The 22746-nt window shown below is 47.1% G+C and overlaps 1 protein-coding gene across 1 annotated transcript in view; it reads right to left on the reverse strand.

Moving 5' to 3' along the window:
- TMEM178B (transmembrane protein 178B) overlaps positions 1-22746 on the reverse strand; it is a 341694-nt gene that overhangs the window by 176250 nt on the left and 142698 nt on the right. The window lies entirely within an intron of this gene.

Consider the following 22746-nt stretch of genomic DNA (forward strand, 5'->3'; position numbering starts at 1 on the left):
CTTCTCACATGGTTGGGTCTGCCTATACCCAGGGATCATGACATCCGCTCAGCCGGCTATGTGACCACTTGGCCTCCAAATCGCTCAATACCAAAACGGGGGTAGGAAGAGTCCTTCCCTTCCCCAATTGTAGGAAGCATTAAGTGAGATGGTTTCAATGAGACAGATTGTGAACTATACTCGGCACAGCGTCTGGCACATCTAAGCATTCAATAAATTATACCTATTATTGGAGTTCTTCATCGTTACCCCTTCTTTCTCATCCCCATAGGGTCGGGGAAAAGAGCAAACAATGAGAACATTTTTAGATTATCTCCTGCCTGCCATTCCTGCATTTTCAAGTGTTCATTTATTTAATAGGCTGTGTGCCTTGATTACAGTCCTATATGGGTTTGAATTTACATTCCCAAGTATGTTTGAATTCCACTAGCATTCCTCTCCAGGGAGTCATGCTATGTCAATACCTCTTACCCGATAAGGCTTCAACTGGTGTCGTAAACTACCATTTGGACTCTGTAACAGAACTGTAAAGAGAGCCGCAATTAACGAATTTCCCAATTATTCTCCTCTATTCCAGATCTATTGTGCATTGCATCTTCCGAGTTGTCTTTCACCCTCAGGAATATGGAAAGAAAATGAGCAAAGGGGATAAAAAAGGAAAGCACCACTGATTACAAGCAGGTGGCTTAATCTAGGATGTATCCTTCACAGCTGAATCCTATCCCTGCTTCTTCTCTCCCATCCTCTCTTGAACCCCCTGCAATCTCCTTCTCTCCCTCCATCCCTCCCCTCTCCCAGGGCTGCAGAGGCCTCACAGTTGCCAAGCCCAAGGGCACCTGACCTTACAACCTTTTCCACCTTGTTTGGTGTGTGAGCCGCATTGACACACAATGGTACATTCGTCTCTGGTGTGCAGTGCAGAGATTCGCCAAGTCTGTCCGTCAGGCTCTGTTCACCCCAAGTGCAGCCACCTCTTCCATCTTCAGACTCCCTCCTCCCTCAGCCCCTGGTCTCCTCCTACTTCGCTGGCCACTGCACCCCCTTGTTTATTGTACCTCCTCAACATCTCTTATTCCTGTCAGTCCTTCGTCCCCAGTGCCTTGCCTAGTTCAAACCTTTGTCACGGCTCACCTGACTGCTGCCATAGCTCCCCAAAGGTTCCCTTGTCTCCCAGGTCAACCCCACACACCCGCCAGCACAACCTCTACTCCACTGGCACAATGGCGATTCGAAGAGTCGTACGCTGGCACGTGCCTCGCCTACTTAACGGACGCTGGTTTGGTTTTGTGTTCTGCCAACCTGCAGAATCATACCCAGGCAACTCCATACAGCGCCCGAGCCCCCCCAACCCCGCTGGCCCTGCCCGCCTCCCTTGCCCCATCTCCTACGGATCTCAGTGCACTCCCCTTGGCTCTCCACAATGCCATGCCCCTCCCTTGGCCAGAAACGTCCTCCCCCACCACCCACCCAGGCCCAGCAAACCCCACCTCCAGGGTTTCAGCTCCCCAGGCAGAGGGTCTGTGCTCCTCCCCCATCCCAGGCTAACAACCCACGGGAGGCCTCACACCCCAGAGTTCCCTGGCACTTCATATTCGACAGAAAGCTCCCTGAGGGCAGCAGTCACACCTTCCTGGATTTGGGACCCTGGTCCCTCACAGGCTGCCAGGGCATGTGAGCCCCTGGGGGCTTGGTCTGGTAGCTAAGCATTCCTTCAAAATGATATTTTTAAACCCCAAAGAAGAAAAGATGACAAAAATCCCTGTGTCTGCTCACGTGAGTGGCGTTCTGGGAAGCTTTGAGGAAGGGTGAGGGGAAAAAAAAAGAAACCCTTGTGGGTCCAAGTGATGGCACCAGAAGAACAAGCCTATCCCTGAGGCGCTATTTAAATTCCCCCGCAGTGGCTTTCTCTTTAATTCATTTTTATTCCAGGTGCAGCCCTGCAGCTATTTTAAAACTGAGAGTTAAAATAAAGTAATACTAATAGCTGGAGTTATCACAGGCTCCTGCAGTAACCGTCGCCTTGAATCAAAAAAAAAAAAACCCTTCACCAGTCTTGACAAACCACAATATCCCTTCCCCGGGAGAGGGTGGAGAAGGAGCAGAACAGGGCTCCATCATCAAAGGATTGTGCTTCACTGTGCAAAAGCATTTATTCCTAGATTCCCTGAAATAGTTCACTTTGTACATTTAACCACCGGTTTTCAAAATGTTAACAGTCTGAAGGGAAGACCAAACTGCGAGGCCGGGAACCAGAAAAAAACCGAGAAAAGCTTCCTCCAAGTGTGGGCAAGCAGACCATCTGGCACCGGCCACCTGAGACCCTGGGTTCTGAGCACAAATGCTAATTCCGGGCCCCATCCCAGAATGTGGGATCAGAATGGCCGCTAGGAAAACAACAGTGTCATTTAAATGCGTGTTTTCTGCAAAGCAGCTCCATGCTAAGGAAAGCTGCCCCAGGAAATGGAGTTTTGTGAGAGGTGCCCAGAGACACAGCCCTGACTCTGACCTGCTTGTCAGCAAAAGCCAGAGTTGTTTCTCTCAACTCATTAATGGAAAAAAAAAAAAATCATGATTTAATTACTGGCCCAAGCCAGCAGGGAGTCCACCATATTCACACCTCCCATCCGGGGAACTTCCCCCAGCACGTTCCATGTTTGATCAGCCCAGCCCCCTTCCCCTGTCTGGGAAATAACACTGCCCCTCCCATGTAGGGGAGTCCTTTCTTCTCATCTCCCACCCAAATGGACAGCACAAATCCCAAAGGACAGCTGACATCACCTCTTCCATCAGAATTACAGTCAGAGTCCCAGGTGGAAAAATGGGCATCTGCCCCAGACCAGGCCACCCGGAAGTCCCTCCAAGCAGACAAGCCCAGAAGATGTGTGGGCAAGGTCCCCGCTGTCCCACCCCTGTCCCCCCATGCCATGGGCAACAGGACTCACGACTAAGCTGTCCTAAAGTGGGTTTCTGTGGCTCTTTTGGACAACCAGAGACCCTGTATGTCACAGGTTGTTCAAGTTTAAATGGAGTCAGTCTGAGGGTTTCAACGGCCAGGATCCGCAGGGGCTGTCTGATGGGGCCCCTGCAGTGGGACTCAGGATTCACGAGACGCGTGGGACAACACTCCATGCTCCTCTGCAGCCAGGCCACGGGCCTCTCTGCATCCAGCTCCTAAGTCGGGGATTGCCTTTTCAAGACAACATCCCCTGCTGCCTGGGATGAGGGGCGCCGGCTCTCCCTTCTCTGATTTCCCATAGCACGTGCTGTGCCTACCACCAGTTTGCACTTACTATTTACAATTTGGGACATCAGTGACAGCCTTTGAGTCAGAAAGAGAATGGGACAGCGTTTCCCAGTTTTTAAAAGATTTCAGACCCATAAAACCTTCTCATAAAAAGTACCAACTTAATTTACTAAGTAACAATGTTTTAAAAATACAGTACAATCTATTAACATCGTCCTATCATAGAATAAAAAAACATTCTCATAGCAAAGAACCATGAAAACTACATCAAAGACAATCTCAAAACATTTTTTTAAAAGATTTTATTTATTTATTTGAGAGAGAGAGGAGAGAGCACACAAGCATGAGCAGGGGGAGGGGAAGGAGCAGAGGGAGAAGCAGACTCCCCACTGAGCAGGGAGCCCGACGTGGGGCTCGATTCCAGGACCCTGAGATCATGACCTGAGCCAAAGGCAGACACTTAACGACTGAGCCACCCAGACGCCCCAGACAATCTTAAAATTAATGAAAAGTTTACTACGTTGCTGTGGCCGCCCTTCTCTCCTGACTCTTCCTCCTCCTGCCATTTTGCTTTTTTTCATTTTGCTCTGGACCGGGGAAAACTGCCTGACAGACCAGCCCACATCTGCAGAAGAGGGTTTCTGAGTCGCTCATCGTATCCCAACCACCCCAAGGCAAGGGCCCTCCTAAAAAGAGCACCCAACCTTGCAACATGAGCAAGAGAATCTCACTCCTCTAGGATGTTTTCCTGGTTACAAAATGCTCCCACCACATGCACTATTCTCATTTAATTTCAACTTAAATCCCATCACAGGGCTGCTGTATAGATGAGAAAGCTAAAGCACTCACCTGCTCTGTTGGTTACCAAGACAGTCCTTTATCTGGGGCCCCATTCTGCCTCCCAGCCACCCTGTGGCCCTCATTCTACCCTTTAGAACTTTCCTTCCACATAGTGGGTTTTAAATTTCACCCTTTATTCTTTTCTTCTCGAGACTAACTAGACCTCATTTTGTTTCTTCAAAGATGTCAAGCTTTGACCTGAATCCCTAACACATCCCACTGTTCAGGTAGACCCTCAATCAATGTTTGCTGAAGAATGAAAAGAGCAAAAAAAGAAGAATGAAAAGATTAACTGTTCCTCATTCAACATGATTTCTAGACCCTTCCAGACCCTTCACTTTCCCAGCCGTGTCCCTCGAGAGGGACTGCCATCTTTTAATGGGCCTCCTAAAATGTCATGCCCAGAACTGTGTGTCATGCACCAGATGGGCTTAGCTGTGCAGAGTGCCAAGGCCCATCAGCCCTCTTGCCCTGGGCACAAGGCCTTTATTAATGAAATCTGAGATTGTATTTGCTTTCCGGCAGCCATTTCATACTGCTGACTCCTCAGAGACTGGAGTCCCCTAAAATTCTTAGATATCCCCAGTTCTGATTTTCTTAGTTCGTAATTTTAATCCAAGAACAACAACAACAACAACAACAAAAAGCAGGTCCTTGGGGCACCTAGTTGGCTTAGACGGTTGAGCATCCAACTCTTAGTTTCAGCTCAGGTCATGATCTCTGGGTCGTGAGATGGATCCCTGCACACTGGGCTCCATGCTCAGCAGGGAGTCTGCTTCAGGATTCTCTCCCTCTGCCCTCCCACCATGAAAGCGTGTGTGCGCTCTCTCTCGCTCTCTCTAAAATAAATAAATTAATTAAAAATAAATTAAAAGAAGATTCTCTTTCTCTCCCTCTGCCCCTCCCCTCTCCCCCTCTGTAATTAATGGCCTATAAAACAAAACAAGAAAAAAAAACAGATCTTTTACATTTAACCCTATTGAATTTATTTTTGTTAGTGTCTTCTGTTCTTATCTGACTCTTCAGATCTCATCTCTGCAACTAGATGTTAAGGTTCTTGAGATGGTATCTCATATACTTCTATATAAGGAGTAAGTGTAAACATTCAGTATGGTGACACTATCGAGCAGATACTCGATAAATATGTGTTGGTTCATTAAGCTCCACTTTTCCCCTAATATCTCCCAGGACTCTCCACCTCTGATGAATCACACTTCGGTACCAAGGATTAGCACCTACGACTTCTTCCAGTAGTCCCCTCCCTCTACTTCTAGCTCTGACCTTGGGGGTCCCCATATCCACTGGATGCCCCCAAAGCAGCCTGCTTGCACCCAGACACACTGCTCTCTACAAATGACCACCTCCCCCCGCCCCCATCACTGCCTTCTCAAAACTCACTGTACCCATGAGTCCTGACCCACTGCATTTGCCCCATGTTCCCTTACCATTTCTAGTACAGTCCATCACGCAGGAAAAATCTCTGGAGTAAGTCCGTAAACGTTCAAATGAACCACAACAGAGAAAGAAGCCTCGTTTACCTTAAAATAGAATTCTCTCTACAAAGGGGTTGGTCATAGAATTTACTGTTCTAAAAGACCCCTTTACTGTATTTGAAATGACTTGAGGTGCCCATGTGGTTAACATGTGGTGTTCCACGAACACACCCATCATACAGGGAGATGCCTCGGGATCTTCACAAAGAATCTTTCTCTGCAGCAATGCTGTTTCCACACACACCGGCCAAAGGCCTTGAGACACACTCTGTCATTGACTGAGTGCTAATGAATTCTGTCCAACAAATATGTATGTATATAACAAGTGCTTTCTCTGCATTCTCTCTATATTGTAGTTTTTCCATGAGCCTTACAGTGAAATTAAAGAAACCAGAGTCTTATATCTGGAAGGGAATCTTGAGTGAGCAACTCACATTACGAGCAAGGAAAATAAGGCTAAGCACAGAGGTTTACAACTCCTTTATCCCACTTTCAAGTCCCAAAAATTCTTCAGTGAAACCCGCCATGAGCACCTCCTCTGGAAGTCGAAGATGGTGCTCTCATCCTGCCCTTATGGATTTAAAGGACAATTATCTTATGGGAGAGGCTAGACATCAGTCCCCTTTCATCTAAGGCTCCTGAAGACTTCAGCCGTATCTATCTCTCCTTATTCAGACATTGCTTAGAATTTGTCTTCTCTCGGAAGAGACATTACACTCAGACAGGACTTCTGAGGACCCTTCTCAGTTCCTGGGACAGTGCTGGTCACAGGGATATTCTGGCAGACCTGCCTCCATACTTCTTATACCTGGAGCGAGGGAGGAAATGAAAACAAATGCACAATCTTCTTTCTGGTTGTGACTATCAATGGTCCTTTTGCTAAAATGGTATCTATTTAGATGGCTAATAATCACTCCTCTATTATTTGTAGAATGTTGTGTTTGGTCTTGTTTTTTTAATTATATCTTAGGTCAGTCTCTCATTTGTGCCTTATTAGCTCTATAAAAATGCCTCAGTTTCCCACTTATTATATCCCGGGCACAGTAAAGGTTTGAAAAGGTTGTTCCTGTAATTTTTAATACAGGCTGCTGTTATCATGTCTCTAAGTCATGTCCTAGGAAGGGAAGGGCACGGGCTGCCCAGGGTCAGACAACAAGGGGAGCCACTAATGGGGGGGCCAAGGGGAGCGCTCAGATTCCCTAACTTTGGGGGCAGAAAAGAGGTTGTGCCTAGTGACCTAATTCCCAGCACCGGGGACTCTTGGGCTATCTGGCGGAATGACCCAAAATTAGTTTTCAAAATGGGAATTTTGTTTTTCTAGTGAGACAGCGTAGTTGATACTGAGTGTTATTTATCGGTTTGACTTCAGCTGGTTTAAACCACTGTTCTTGTTTCCAATAAATCATTCCATGGAAATAGCTAGATATTATTCCTTCTTTGTTTTAGAACTAAATTACCTATTTTTTTTAAAGATTTTATTTATTTGATAGAGAGAGACACAGCAAGAGAGGGAACACAAGCAGGGGGAGTGGGAGAGGCAGGGGGAGTGGGAGAGGCAGAAGCAGGCTTCCCGCAGAGCAGGGAGCCCAATGTGGGGCTCGATCCCAGGACCCCAGGATCACGACCTGAGCCGAAGGCAGACACTTAACGACTGAGCCACCCAGGTGCCCCAGAACTAAATTACCTATTAAATAAGGCGGGGGGGGGAGTGAATTATGTTAGTAAAACGCTCAGATTGCTTTGCACAACATCAATTCAGTAAAATGCATTCCTGCCTTCATAGGTAATGGCCCAAATTTAAAGTAATACAATCAACAACCAGGATTTGTTGAACACATACTATGTGGGAATGTATGCTAATCACTGTAGGGGAAGCCAAACGCACTAGGGATTGCCTTCTGAAAATGCGCCACCCAACTGGGGAACAGAGACGTGAAAATGAACCATAAGACAAAATGCTATGAATAGTAAGGAGTTTGAGGTTCATGTACTAGAGGAGTCCATAGAAGAGTCACTTTTGTCTGGAGTGTCCACAAAGGGACTAGTTGTTGATCTGGACAGTGAAGCATGGAGGGAAGGAGGCCTGAACAAGGGGACAGTGTGTACAAGGACACGAAGATAAGGCAGAATAGGACAGTCCTGCATAGGGAAAAGCGAGTTTAAATCCTATAAGCTGTGTGACCTGCGGCAAGTCGTTTGACTTCTCGGAGCCTACATTTTCTCACTGTAAGAGGAGGATGCTAGAGGTACCTTGTTCACAGGATGGTTATGAAGAGTAGAGGAGAAAAGATAAGGGAAGCACTTAGCAGAACCACACTCCAGAACAGAGGGTAAACCCTCAGTACATATTAACTACTGTACTTTTGAGGTTATAAAAGAGCACAGGAAACCCTTGGCTTGAGCTCCATACTGGAGCCGCCATCAGTGATGGAAGTGCCTTGTTCTCCAACAGCCACTTACAGCAGGAGAGAGGAAATGGGTCATGGAGCTCCACGGTGCCCGTCAGGAAAATGAATTTAAGGGAGTGACACAGTCAACACCATCAGACTCTTCCCATGTCCTGGGGCCCACCTAGTGGTTACTACTATAAATGGAGTAACTCACCCTTGCTCAGCTCCTAAAGCACTTTCACACTCTTTAACAAAAACCTCATAAAAGGAATGTCAGAAGGAAACCAACCCAGAGACATACTTGAGGATGGTGCCTTATGATCCACGCCCCCCACCCCCACCCCACAGGAAACCACAGGAAAGGAGAGTTCCTAAGGGCAGAGTCAACCAAGAGTAGTTGCTGAAAGGCTGGGGAGCGCACCGAGACGTCAAAGCAGACCCCCTCCCCAGCACCAGCTTCTCAGAAGACCCAGCGATGCAGGGACAGTACTTACTGGGACCAGATACAGCAGTCTACAGGGGGGCGGGGTTTGTCCCATCCGGGAACCAGAGCAGGGGTAGGGACTCCTCTGTTATTGGGGCAACAGGCAAAGTGAGGACACAGTGAGCTGTCCCTTCAAAGTCCCAGGGGAGACTTTTAGAATCCATGTCAGATATAACTGGCTAGGAGTGCTTGGGAGCAAGCAAGCCTCCTAAATGTTTGCCTGTGAGCTGGTGCCGAGACCCACGATGACAATGGTTGGGCAGAAACGTACAGGAATACAGCCCGGAAGTTCAGGATGCATGGGCGGGATTAACAAGGCTGGCCCCAGAAGCACTCTTCTGCATCTGGGCCGAGCCGGCTGGCTGAGTGGCGAAAGTGTGGTGGCGGCATTTCCTTCTCTGATACAGGAGACAGAATGATGTGGTACCGGGGACATGCTAGCGCTTAGCAGCAAACGCCAGCAAGAGCTATGACTTTGGTTTTTAGAAGACTTGTAAAGAGAATTTACCTTTCCTAAGTTTGATTAAGCTTGGACTGGAATCAGACAGCGTTTTTTGAAAAAGCCCAGACTGCTTTTGCCCTGGGGTCTCCTCTTCCTAAAACGACAGACTGCCCACCTGAGCATCTGAGCTTCAACCGGGTGCTCCCTGGAGCTGCAGACTGCCTCAGTGTCTGCACTGAAGCTGTGGGCTGACCATACAGAAATTGGAAGTCGAGCCAGGTCCTTCCCCAGGGAAGCTACTTGGTGCTACCAGGTTCTAAAGCCACACAATTCTTATAGTGCTTCGGGCACCACAGCTCTCTCTAATCAAAAGACAAAAACACACCCTCTCTGGCGAAATCCATCCCATCACAAATGTCTAGACAATCACTGCATTTCTTACTGTTGACCAGTGAGAAATAACGGACCTCCATGTAATTCTATTACTCTACATAGACACCAGGGCATAGGACACAAGGCCACCAGCTGGACAAAATAATCCTTGTGCTCCCTTATCAGCTCCAATGCTGACCCTCAAGGGTAAACTTTGAGAATATTTACTGAGCATCAGCTAAGGTCAGGCATCAAGCCAGGTTCTGAAGGTAAAACGGTTATCAGTCTAGCCTGGCCCCTCCTGTACACCCCAGTTACAAGATGAGGAGCAGAGAATCAGGCCACTAAGCCCTTACTAGGCTCTTCAAGAAAGGCTTGATCCAGACAAGGACCACCATGAATGAACTGCAAGGATATCCCAAATGCTGGAGCAAGAAAGCTGGCAAAGCCCAGGGAACAGGTGGTTCTGTGGTGGCCAAAGCCCAGCCAACCTGAAGCCCAGAGGCCCGCTTCTGGGTTCTATAACCACTCCAGAGTCTCTGCAGACATAACTTGATATTAACCAGTGATGCCCAATCTATGCCCGTGCCCTGGAAACTGGGGCCAGCCTAACATGGAGAAAGAGGAGGCCCAGGGTAGGTGATGATGAGGGAAATCCTCGAACATCTCCATCACTGAGGTTTCAAAACCCACCACTGGCTCATCTTTGTTTTGCGTTATGTTAGCTCCTCACTTTTCAGTTAAAAAGCAAAACCTATAACTTAGGTAGGAGTAACTCACCAAGCCCCTATTACTTTAATGTGAAGAAATCTAACAAATTATTTAACTCCTCATTAGGAGAGACCAAAAAAACCTTTATAGAAATTTGAGGTGAGTACAGGGTCCAGATATCCAGGGAAAGGGCCAAGAAAGGTCAGAGTTTCGCTTCTTGGCTACTTGCCCCCAAGTCACCCAGGCTTCTAGCTCTAGATCAGTGTGCATGAAAGGACTCTTTCTACTGTCACATTCCTGCCCCTCTCTACTCACCTCCTCAGGCAGCAGGAAAAGTCAGGTGACACACTGGCATCCCAGGCCAAAGGCCCTGGGAGCACCACCTGATTTGGGTGAAATGAGAGGCAGTCCCCACAGGCTTCTGGACAGCTTTAGGGAAAGGAGAGTCCAGACTTGCCATACCTTCAGAAAACTCCAGCTGCGGCAAGAACATGGAGATGATCCTTAACCTGGGTCCCAGTCTCCTCTCCCATCTCCGTTTCTAGACAAGTATCCGCAAGGAACTAACAACTTGTTGATGATCAATCAAAACACAGTATTTCTGAAAAATATCCTGTAAATAATAACCACCCTTTGATGTCTTACCACTATATAATTTGTCCTGGGTCCCTGAGACTCAAGGGGGCAATGGCCTGTGCCTGAGCATGACAAGGGGCAGCAAGATCTCCTCAATCTCCAGAGGCAGCCCCCCTAACCCACTAGAAGATTCACATGGCCTTCCTCAGCCACAAGCCAGCAGGAATCTCCACTCGGTTACTCCTCTTGGACAGGGAGGAGGGAGAGGTGAACCCACCAGGAACATTCTTTTGACACAGGGTTTTCAAGAACTAATAGCTCCAGGTGTGCAGTATTTACTGAGAAAGCAGTTGCAACTAGCACTCTGAGTTATTAACAGAGAATGGATAGACACCAGAAACTAGGCTTGTCTCTCTACTCAACCACCCAGGGTCATGAGATTCCCTCTGCCAATGAGGACAGCCGTAATGGATCAGGGTTCCAGGCAGCCTCAGAAGGATGCTGGGAAGGTGGATGAAATGTCCTCCCCCATACAGTCTGACCCTCGAACAAGTCTTACCAGAAGAGGGGCAATTCAAGGCCTTTGTACCATGTGGGGTTCTAAATTTCAGTATTTTTAAGAAACTTAAGAGAGTTTTTAAGAGACATTATCATTTAGATCCCAAATAGCCTTTTTGGTTAAGATCTCTGCTGTCGGAAGCCCTGATCACACCCCAAGATGGGCCGGATTGTGGACCAGAAGGAATTCCAAGAGGGGAGACCTCAGGCTTCCGAGGACAAGCTCATGAGGGACCCCAATCCCCCAGCCAGGCCATAGCCAGGGCCAGTGCAAGGAGTTGAGCTTTCATCCAACTACCAAAGAATCTTTAGCTGGGGAAACCCAGACCTGTTGTCACATCAATACACCTCCAAGTCAATTCAGCTCCTCTGCCCAGAGAGCTGTTAGCCACCATGACTGTAATTAAAAGTTGGGGGGCTAGAGGAACACCATTATTACCTGTGCCCACCACCATCTCTGGGGTGCTAGGAAGAGCACTGGATCTGGGGTTACAAGATCTTGGTCCTTGATGAGTTATGTGGCCTTCAACAAGTCACTTAACCTCTGTGCAGATCAAGTCCCATTCATTACTATAAAATTAACACAATAAAACTTAACTCCAAGTATATTGTGAGGATCAACAGGAATAATGTACAAGAATGTATATTAAAACTAGAAAGGGCCATTGGGGCACCTGGGTGGCTCAGTCCGTTAAGCATCTGCCTTTAGCTCAGGTCATGATCCCAGGGTCCTGGGATCAAGCCCCACATCAGTCTTCGTGCTCAGCAGGGAGTCTACTTCTCCCTCTCCCACAGCCATTCCCTCTGCTTATGTGCTCTCTCTCTCAAATAAATAAAATCTTCAAAAAAAATGAACACAGTAAAACTCAACTCCAAGTATGTTGTGAGGATCAAATGGAATAATGTACATGAATGTATCTTAAAACTAGAAAGGACCATTGGAGTACCTCAGTCAGTTAAGCATCCAACTCTTGATTTCGGCTCAGGTCATGATCTCGGGGTCATGGGATCAGGCCCCATGTCAGACTCAGGCTCAGTGTGGAGTCTGCTTGTCCCTCTCCCTCTGCTCCTCCCCCTGCCTCTCTCCCACTCTCTCTAAGTAAATAAATAAAATCTTTAAAAAAAAAAAAAAGCTAGAAAGGGCCACAACAATGTCAAGTATTACTCTGAAAGTACTTGGGAGCCTCTTAGACAACATATAAAGTAGAAAAGCTGATCCTGCTTCTTCAGTCTTCAGCCAACCCAATCCTGAAAGAGATGTACCCCACCTAACTGCCTCCAGTATCGACCCATTCATTTATTCTGCATTCATGAAATTTGCCCAGGGTGCCATGTGCTGTGCTACATGCTGGAAAGACAGGTGTCCTGCCCTCACGGAGCATAAATCCAGATAATTCCAACACTATCTATTCCCACCTCCATTTTATGTTCTTAACCTGTAAATCCCATCCCAGCAAGATCCCTTCTCCCAGGAGCAAACAACTGTCTCCTTCCTAGGGTAGACAAACAGGCCTGAACATGGAAACCCACCCCCATCCCCCCCACCCCCTGTGAGCTAATGAGTCACCTGAGGCCAAGTCTGCACCACTGTCCTGAAGCATAAAACTCAGCTGTCCCCCCCATCCTACCATCTTGGCTCTTCCAAAACCTTTCATGTAGAAGCTTGAGTCTCCCAGGGGACCGAACCTCAGTCTTAGCAGACACACAGTCTTCTGAAGCCACTTTTGAAATAAACACATTAGATGCCAAACCAATACACAGGAAGTTTATCTCCACCCCACAGGCCGTGTTAACCATGTCTGTTATGGGGACTCGTAGCTGGTTAAGTAGAGACGCTGAAGTCACAACGACCTGGGTTTGAATCTTGGCTTTGTCGCCGATGAGCCTTTAAGCTAATTATTTAGCTTAGTACCACTCTAAGGCTCAATTTTCGCCTTTATAAAACTCAGATAATAATCCCTACCCCGTAGTGATATTCAAATAATTAAATGTGATAATGTTGGTAAATAATTTAATAGTGCTTGGCACTTAGAAGCACTCTATAAATGGTAGCCATTGTTATTTATAATTATAATAGTCATTACTATTTACATGCTCACAAAACAGCCCATTTCATCCTCTGCGCCTTGATATCTCTCCACTGCCTATACGGGTGAACAGAAAAAGCAATGCTTCCACGGACTCCAGAGCAGATTGTTCCTAACTGTGGACCCCTATTTATCTTGCCTTTTTGGAAAAACTAACTCTCAATCATGGGGTTAAGATATATTTATCCTTCGTTCAATACCCATCTGCTGGACAAAACGAAAGAATAAATCACAACATAAAATAATATTTCACAAACCCACTGGGTTCCACGTCTCCCCCTCTATTCATACAAAACACTACGTACACTTTCTCACTGCATCCCCTCCTCCTTTCTGGCTACAGTTTGGCCTCATCCTACTCCTTTGTCTGTGGTACTTTCACCTCCACCTTCACGACGGCCAGCTCCCTTGTACAATTCCAGAACACCCAGCCTGACTGACCAGATTTTTGCAGCCAGCTCAGCAAGTAAAGAGCGGCTGTGTAGTGAAGAATTAACCTTGCCCAAAGAGAGGTCTGGCCTTTACCCTGGGCTTCTCGGAAGAAATCCTCTAAGCCCTTAGAATGTAAGGCCTGATGGGAGTGTGTGTCTTTGTTTGCCTGGGGTCTTTGGTCACGCAGGCTGGTATAATAATGTGACTTGGAGTTGGGGCTTTGGGTCATGGGGTATCAGTTCAACCTCAGGAGAAGCTGGAGACTGAAATCAATCCCATGCTTGGTCAACCATGCCTATGTGATGGGGCCTGAATAAAAACTCCGGATGCCAAGGCTCAGTGGGCTTCTCTGGTTGGTGCTACCCCATGCATATTGTCAGACATCGATATCAAGAAAGTAACACTGCCCATGGCTACCTGGGGAGAGGAAAACAGAAAGCACCACATTTGGAACTTTCCTGGACTCTGCCCTTTGTGCTTCTTCCCTTGGCTGATTTTAATTTGTATCCTTTAACAATAATGAACCATAACCAGGAGTGTAACAGCTTTCAGAACATTCTGTGAGTCCTTCTAGTGACTTATCAAAGCTAAGAGTGATCCTGGGCCCCACCCCCCTCAAACTTGCCATTGGTGTCAGAAGTGAGAACAGTTGTGTGAGCCATTCTTCTAACACTGCAGAGGCCACTGGGAAAAGCCCTGTGAATGGGCAGCCAGGTTCCAATGAGCACAATGGACTCTAGGACACCAAACGACCACATCCTTGGATCATTCGCAGTCATCAGAGGGTGAACTTTAAAGCCTAAAATCATTACTCCGCATTCATCTGCAAGTCCTTGTTGGATTTCCAACCACACTCCAAGTTAATGAGTATAGATGGACCCCTCACAGCCTTCTCTCCATCCTCTAACATCCATTAACAACACGGATGAGGTTCCTGCGGGCATGTGGGATTTCTAAGTCTGGCATAAATAGTCACAATCGGTGTCAGACTAGAAGGGGTGTCATCTGGAAGACCGTACTCGGGAAATTGCCACCTGTGTTCATGTGTCTCCTCTGCCTGGAAAATGTCACAGCCACTGTCCCACGGAGCCTGGTCCTCAACTCAAGGGAGGAAAATGGACAGAGGAAGGGAAAAGAGGAACCCGAGGACTGCTCAGGCAAGCCAGAGGCCAGTCAGCGGACCAGCCGCGACAAGCTCTGAATCCTCAGGAATCACGCCCTTGTTAGGACGTCTTCCCCAGGCTTGCTGGACAGCCCCCTGCTGAGAAACAAAGCTCCTTTTCAAGCTTGTGTTATCTGCGGTGGTTTGGTGTCCAGATAACTGGGGAGCAAGGAGATACACTGTCATGGTCAAGGCTCCCGGGGAAAAGAGCAGGAAGGAGAAATGTCAGCATTTGGATACCGATGGAAATGGAAAATCTCAAAAACCTCAAAAGGAAAGAAAATGTATTTCTGTGATAATGGGACTGGAGTGGGCTGTGGCTGGCTGGATGCTATACTGGATCTCAACTAGCTACAGTATCCTTTTTTTGTTAACCCTGAATCCCAGCCATCTGCCCCAAGAACGGGGAGCAGAAAGGAGGGAACAAACCGGACCCCGTATGTTGAAAATGAAGAGGTTTCAGGGCTGTATCAGTCACTAAGCCTAATATTTGGATCTCCTTTAAATTGCATTGTCGTGAACGGCTGTTCAGACTGAGTTGCTTAGACAGTAAATTCTGGTTCTAGCTGCCATTTCACATTATGCTAATGTATGTGAGAAGCTGTCTCCCTGGAGACCATAGCAGATTGCCAGCTGAATCATAGAAATGCTGTCAACTTTTTTTTTTCTTTTTGCAAGTTTTCCATTTTTGCTTTGCCATTGTGTGTAGCCAAGAGAAACTGGGAGGTGAGGGGGAAATATACATATATATATATATGCATCAAGCTTCCATTGGGTTGATTTTGCCTCTCTGAGAAAGAGCTGTAGTGTTCTCCCTTGTTTCTAAAGCAACCCACATACATGCTTCCATTTTATCTGAAGTCATTTCATTGCCCAAATATGTGTGTCAGTTTCAGGGAATCCAGCCTTGAGAGCCAGCAGAGGGAGAAAGAGAGCACCAAACCTGATTTTCTCTAGATTCCACTCAAAAGCAAAGCCTGAACAAGTGGACATTTGCTGAGCCCAAGCAAACAAACAAACAAAAGGCAAATCAAATGGATTCACCAGATGAGGCCACTGTTTGAAAGCTGGCTAGGCCTCCAGTATGGTGCCCAGAGCCTTGGCTCACACCCCGCTCCGTTGGGGCACTGCTAGCTTTTCTCCTTGGGTGACCACCCCCCATTCCTGCTGCAAACTGTTCCTTTGCCTATAAATGAGAAGAGGGAACTGGCGGTCTCTAGGGTTCTTTTCGGCCTTACCATTCTAAGTCTCCAGGGCTCTTTTCTGACCTTAGCCGCCTTCTGGACTGTGGATAACAATGCCTAATTTTCTTGGACTCGGGGGCTGGACCTGATTGCCTAGCAAGATTGTGCCAGGTCACAGAGGTCCTAGGACGCCCATGGCACAAAATAGCAATTTCTCCTACCGTCAGAGGGAGGAGAGATGGATTTGTGCAAGACGGTCACAGCAGGGAATGGGATGCAGGCTTCCCCACGCCTGGGGAGGAGAAACAAGGAGGTGTTAGAGTGCAAAGTTTCAGTTCTGTAAGTTCTAGAGACCTGCTGTATGGCATAGTTCCTGTAGTTAACAATATTACATTATATACTCAACACTTATTGAGAGAATAAGTCTTTGTTAAACATGATGGCAAAATAATAACAACAAATAAGAAGGCTCGAGGAAACTACAGGGGGGTGATGGATAGGTTTATGGCATAGATGGTGTTGGTAGTTTCATGGGTGGATACGTATCTCCAAACCCATCAAACTGTATATATGAAATACATACAGCCTTGTGTACGTCAATCATAACTCAAAGTGGTTTTTTTTTTAGAAGGAAGGAAGGGAGGGAGGGAGGGAAGGAGGGGAACGAAGGGGAAGGAAGGAAGGAAGGAAGGGAAGAAGGAAAGAGAAGGGAAGGAAGGGAAGGAAGCAAAAAGGAAGGAAAGAAAGGGTGAGCACAATTGAAAAAAAGAGACAGCTGCAATAGACCTTGGACATGCTCCCCATCTCCCCAACCCTTTCGCTTTTGGAACTCCAGCACTGAACCCCACTGTCCCCCTATCTGTCCTGGTTCTGCCTCCTGGAATAAGGTGAGTGAGAAGCACCTGACGGAGGGCCAGGAGCAGGGTGGGGCGCAGTCGCTGGGAGTCAACCTTGTTCACCCACGGCTCCCCATCACTTGCTTGGGTTCACACTTCCTGTCTCACTGTTCTGTCAGTGGTGGAACCATATCTGATTAATACTTCCTGCCCTTGAGACCCCCCTCTATATCCCAATCTCTTTGTCTCGCCCATCCCATTTCTAACCACCTAAAAGTTCTACCCATACAGACCCCTGGGCCCACTTATCTTGCAGACGAAGAATCTTCTGCCCCTGCTTCACCTTGGCCCTCATCTAAAATCTGACCAATTCAAGGTACACGTTCAAATACCTCTGGGAGACCATCAAGAATCCTGAACAAGTGAGGCTGCCCTGTTTTAGGCGATAAGGAGAGGTAGGACCCTAGCAGAACAGAAGGGAGCAAGGCTGCCCCTTTCCCTCACAAACAAGACATCAGCGTGGAATTTTTTTTACAACTCTGTGCCCCAAACAGAACAATTATGCAGAAATTAGGCTCCGCTCTACAGTTTTTCACTACAAGCTATCTGTTCATTACATTTGGGCTTCTTTTTAAGTAAGGAATAAGTAAGTAAGAATTCACAATTCTTTCCAATGACTAAGGCTGGATTTGAATTACCATTATTATAAATGATCTTCTTTTAAGTATAATAAATGCTAAAGCTTTCTTACCATAAAGCCTACGTTATCCTGAATTGACTCATTTCAGCCTAATATCTAGAGCATTTCTGTGATTTTTTTTTTCCATGAAAATATTCCTGGGAATAAAGTCATACTTCCAGGGGTACCCCAAAGTGGCCAGAGTGTAAAATTTCTCTGATGTCTCATGGGTTTTATCTAAAAAGCATATGAAGTCTTCTTTGTGAATTTTGTATTTTACACTGTATCTGTTTATTAATTGGAAAGTAACTTTTAATTATTTATCATATACTTACCTCTTCACTACAAATCTTTAAGTGAAAAGGACACTTCTGGATGATATACACTTCCCTTCCACCGTACCCCAGGTGGGACCTGGGTTTCCCTCTGCGGCAAAAACAGTAAGATTGGCTGGTGACCCAATGTTGCTGTTTTACGGGGGGAGTAGGTTTGTTCATGAAATTGAAGGTTTGGAGACCATTTTCTGGTCACTGCTCTTCTGCCTTTTCCCTGTGACCAAACTCTTCAACGATCCCAAAGTCTTGTCAAAATAACCACTAAGCAAAGCACCCCAGTCTCTTCAAGGCCGGAGTCGGGCCTTGTGTTAAGCAGATTCTCCCACTACTTTCACCATCGTGTCCCAGAATGATGGGGAGTCGGCCACAGTACCCCAGCCCTGTCCCCGGGGCCCTGATACCATTGGCAGAGAGCCTGACCAGAACAGGAAAAATGAGAACCCAGGGGGAACCGGACATCATGCTCTTGAAACGCAGGTGCAAGATAAGCTTTTGTGTATTCAATCGTCTCTTCCCATTGATACCACAGCTCCTTCTCTTCTTTCATGGATGCTTTTCAACAGACAGTGGAGGTGAATACATGAACAGTTTCTCTGATCTCTACCTGGTAGCCACTGATTTGAAATACTCAAGGGGATACAAAAGACTTTTCACACTGTGAAGTGAAAAATGGTCTCATATGGGGAAAGACTGCCCCTTGATTCATAGATTTTGTAAGTCTAGATTTTGATTTTTCAGCTGCTATTAAAAATGGGGTCACATTTACTTGGATTCTAGAAACTAAGAACCATGTATATACTGAAGATCACAACTCATCTGTTCTCACCCCCTTTTGAATTCTTCTTGCAGTAAACAAGCCTCTATTCCAGGTGAGAAAGAAACTAATGAAACAAGCCAGGGGGAAGTTGAGTCACCTCTCCTGGGAAACTTGAGTTAGCACTGGTGGATCGGGACAGACATCCCAGCGGACGGGCTGCTCACCTATAAGGGTTGATCTTTGAAAGACCTTTTCCCCACCCACCACCCCTCCCAACTTGGATGGGACCATCCCATGCTCAGATGCCAATCACACCAGAGAGGTCTGCACTCTTACGAAAACAAAGCAGATTCAAATAAACATCCTCCCTTCCCAGTAGAAATGCTCTTTTCTACTTTCCTAGTAGAATCCAGGTGAGCCCACTTTTGAAACCATTTGAAAGGCCAAAAGCCAAACCCACACAAAATGTCAGAGGGGCGAACAGCGGAAGGTACAGGTGGCCTGAGTCCCTTACCAAAAGGCTTGTATCTTTGCCCTGGGATGCAAATGCAGATTTTATAACCGGAGAACGCCCTTTGTTCATTTCAAGGTGGGGTGATAGGTCCCTAGTATTAGGAGCTACTGCTCACTGTAGAGCATTCAAAAATGAAGGAAAAGTGTATATCTGAAATGAAAATGGTATAGAGAAATAGGAGCTCAACCAATAAATGTGGAACTGAAGGCAGTGTTTCCAGACCACAGCGATTTTGCACACCAAGACAGACCCGCTGTAAGCACAAGCACGGAGCTGCTGAAGGCCCCGACTTACAGATCCAACAGCCCAGGGCAGAGGGAAGAACCTGGACCAGTCAGGACATAACAACATAGGGACAGCACACTCAAAAGGGCTTAACTGAAGACTTTTAGGAAAGGACTGTGCACAGTTTGGCCCAGTAAGGATTGGTGGGAAGTGGGAAGTTACTATTGTCCCTAGGTCTGAGGGGCAAGGGGGAAGGAACTGTGTATGCTGGGAGCCCGGCATGAGCCAGAGCTGTGAAGAGGGGTCCCCGGCAGGACTGTGCCTTAAAGGAACACAGGTAAAAGTGAAGACAGCCACCTCTTCCTTCTTGCCTCCTGGTTGGCCAGTCATGCTTCCCATTGACCAAACCCAAATGGAAAGCCGGGAATAAGGGGGTCTAGGTACTGTCATCCAGAGAGATCAGCCTCCCAGGCCATGGAGAATGAAGCTGGGGCCAACGGGGCAAAACTAGCAAAGAGCCCTCGACTGAGGGTCAGGACACCTGGTTCCAGCTGTGCCACTCCTGGCTTTGCAAGTGGGGCCGACACTCAACCTATTCAGACTTCCAGAAAAGGACTGAGCAGACGGTCTCTATGGTCTCTTTCAGTTTCTACATCCTGTGACCCTAATCCTGGAGTTATGTAGATCCAGGAGCTACGTAGAACTGGTAGAAAATGCATGGCTACTAGGGTTATCACAAGGCTTTAACCCAGAGCCCTTCAGTCTAGCAAACAGTCTGTCTCCTAACCCCCCAAATCCAGATAGAGACCCAAGCCATGGGAACAGAAATATGGGCCCAAGGAACCCTCACCTCCTGATTCTCAGCTTTATCACCAGAGCTAATCTCACATCTCGATTGGTTTCCCTTTCGATTATTGAAGAGTTCAGAATTTCACATGGCTGCCTTGCTCTTTTTGAGAACAGCAAACCTGGACGATAGGAGATGAAGCATCATGGGCCCAACAGCCTCTGGGACCGTGCATAAGGGAGAGAAGGCTCAGACCCCCACAATGGGAAGAACACCCTGGAAGTCCAGTCCTCATCATTGCGGACCAGCCTCTCCTACTTCGAGGGTCCCGCTCTTCGGCATCTTTTCTGTCTTGGCCTGGCACCTGCCCCCTTGCCAGCCTAGAGGGGAGAGGAGCCTATGGGTCAAAAGGTTCACGCTCTGTGCCCTCTGATGAATGGCCTTACCCACTTTCCCTTGTCTCATTAGCTACTTCCGGTCATCTCGATTCTGTGGCTTGGCAAAATCTTTCTCAGTTTGGAAAAGGATACTAACAAATATTAGAATCCTGTTTTTTTGTAAGCCTTAAGCAAATAGAGATCTTGGAGAAACTCCTTTCTCCTACAAGAAAATACAGGAATGAATGATCAAAGCAGCATCAAGTTGATTGAAATTTCAAAGAGAAGTGACCTCCCTTGCCTTCCCGGAACAGGAAAAAGTGCTGCCCCTCATCTGAGTTCTAGGGTGCTGCCGACATCCTCAGATGAAAAGCCCGGGGGAAGCAGCCCGAGAGAAAATGTCATTTTAAGGCCAAATCTACTAAGAAGTTAAAGAAAGGAAAGCCTATTAACCTTGGACAGAGGACCATGGGTTGGGACACGCTGTAGCAAACAGCTAAGTACAACTCAGGGTTGATAAAATTAAATGATACCTGGTGTAATAAATGCTCTGATTTTGCTTTAGAAGTTTGCTCTGTGGGGCACCTGGGTGGCTCAGCCAGTTGGGTGGCTGCCTTCAGCTCAGGTTGTGATCCCGGAGTCCCGGGATCGAGCCCCACGTCCGGCTCCCTGCTCAGTGGGGAGTCTCCTTCTCCCTCTGCTCCTCACCTTGCTCACTCTCTCTCGCTCTCTCTCTTGCACTCTCTCAAATAAATAAATAAAATCTTTAAAAAAAAAAAAGTTTGCTCTAAAGTTATTACTGTCATTATTTTACTAAGCCAATAATTATGGCTTAACATGCTAATAAATTCTACCTACGCAATAATCTTGCAGGCTACGTAGTTACCTGGAAACGCTACATCATGCACCTAGTAGGTCCTGTCAATAAATATTAATTGCAAGGTCTCCGCTACAGAACTTTGGAAGCTATGACAGTGCCCTGCTCTTTTTTCGCCTCTCACGCTCCCCTAATCCTGTCTAGTAGCGTCATGCAAAACCACTCTCTGAGCTGTTCCCAGACGCACATATTATGTGTTTCCCTGGACATCTGTCCACATGCATTGTCCAGGATCCTCGATCTGTCACTTTTAATGCATCTCTAGGATTCCTGTGGGTGTTTGTGTTTTCTTGTTTGTTTTTGCCACTGGCATAGATTTTCTAGGAAACAAACTACTTTCTCCTTGGGGACTAAGGGACTCCCAGGCAAGTTGGACTAAGTTGCCTCTTACCCATCCCAGAGTAATGCATCCCAGGCCCTAGCACAGTCACATGGCCCACAGGAGATGCCTAAAGATCACTAAAGCAGAGCTGTGTTTCTAGGTAAACTGAGCCTTGCTGATCCCTTGCTGGGGGGAGCCTTCCTTTCTCACAGCCCAAGTTCTGAGAAATGTCCTCCCACTGCAAATTGGGAAGGGAGCAAAGACAATAAATGGAGTTCAGTGTTTTCAGAAAGACTGTAGTGAGATTAGACCCATTTGGTCTTGATGGATAAGAAGACAGCTTGTCAGGAACAATGAGGCATGCTAGTCAGGGCTCCGCTTGGTGGGAGCTGTTCAAAGCGAGTGCGGAAAGAGCAGCTGGTTTAGGGCATCTTGGGGAAGGGGATGGAAGAAACATGGTGCTCAGGACTGACAGTGGAGAGGCTGATTGGGATAAACGTCAAGAAGCCTCAAGAGGGCAGGCAGGCCGGCACCAGCTCCTCTGTGCCCCCCGGGAGTGCACCAGACACCCCCATCCTCTCTATGCCCTTTCCTGGAGCACCAGGAACCGAACGGTTCTCTCTACTCCACCAGGCTCTCCACCCTTAGCAACAGACTGCCTTCTGTTCTGTCCCAATGACACAAGAGTGGGTAGAATGAATGGAAAGGAGCACTCACTGATTCAGGAGCCACGCTGGCCAACTCCAGTCCTTCCTCTGTCCCTAGCTGTGTGACTCTGAACAAGTAACTTAACCCCTCGGTACTTCAGTTTTCTTGTCTATAAAATGGAATGATGATCATAGTGCCTACTCGTAGGGGCAGTATGAAGATTCAATAAGTTAATGCATGAGTGCCGTAAAAGTGACCTGAAACTCTACTAATCTGCCTAACAGACAGGATTCAGGTGGAAAAGGAAAGGAAAGGAAAAGGAAGCAGGCCAGAAACCTGTCCCCAAACAGGCAGGAGCCTGGCTGGGCTAGCGATACCAGGTACAGCTAATAAAAAATACAGGATGCCCAGTTA

This window comes from Mirounga angustirostris, unplaced genomic scaffold (assembly GCF_029215605.1).
Source record: "Mirounga angustirostris isolate CCGP_5_RB_7025 unplaced genomic scaffold, mMirAng1.0.hap1 SCAF_12, whole genome shotgun sequence".
NCBI lineage: Eukaryota > Metazoa > Chordata > Mammalia > Carnivora > Phocidae > Mirounga > Mirounga angustirostris.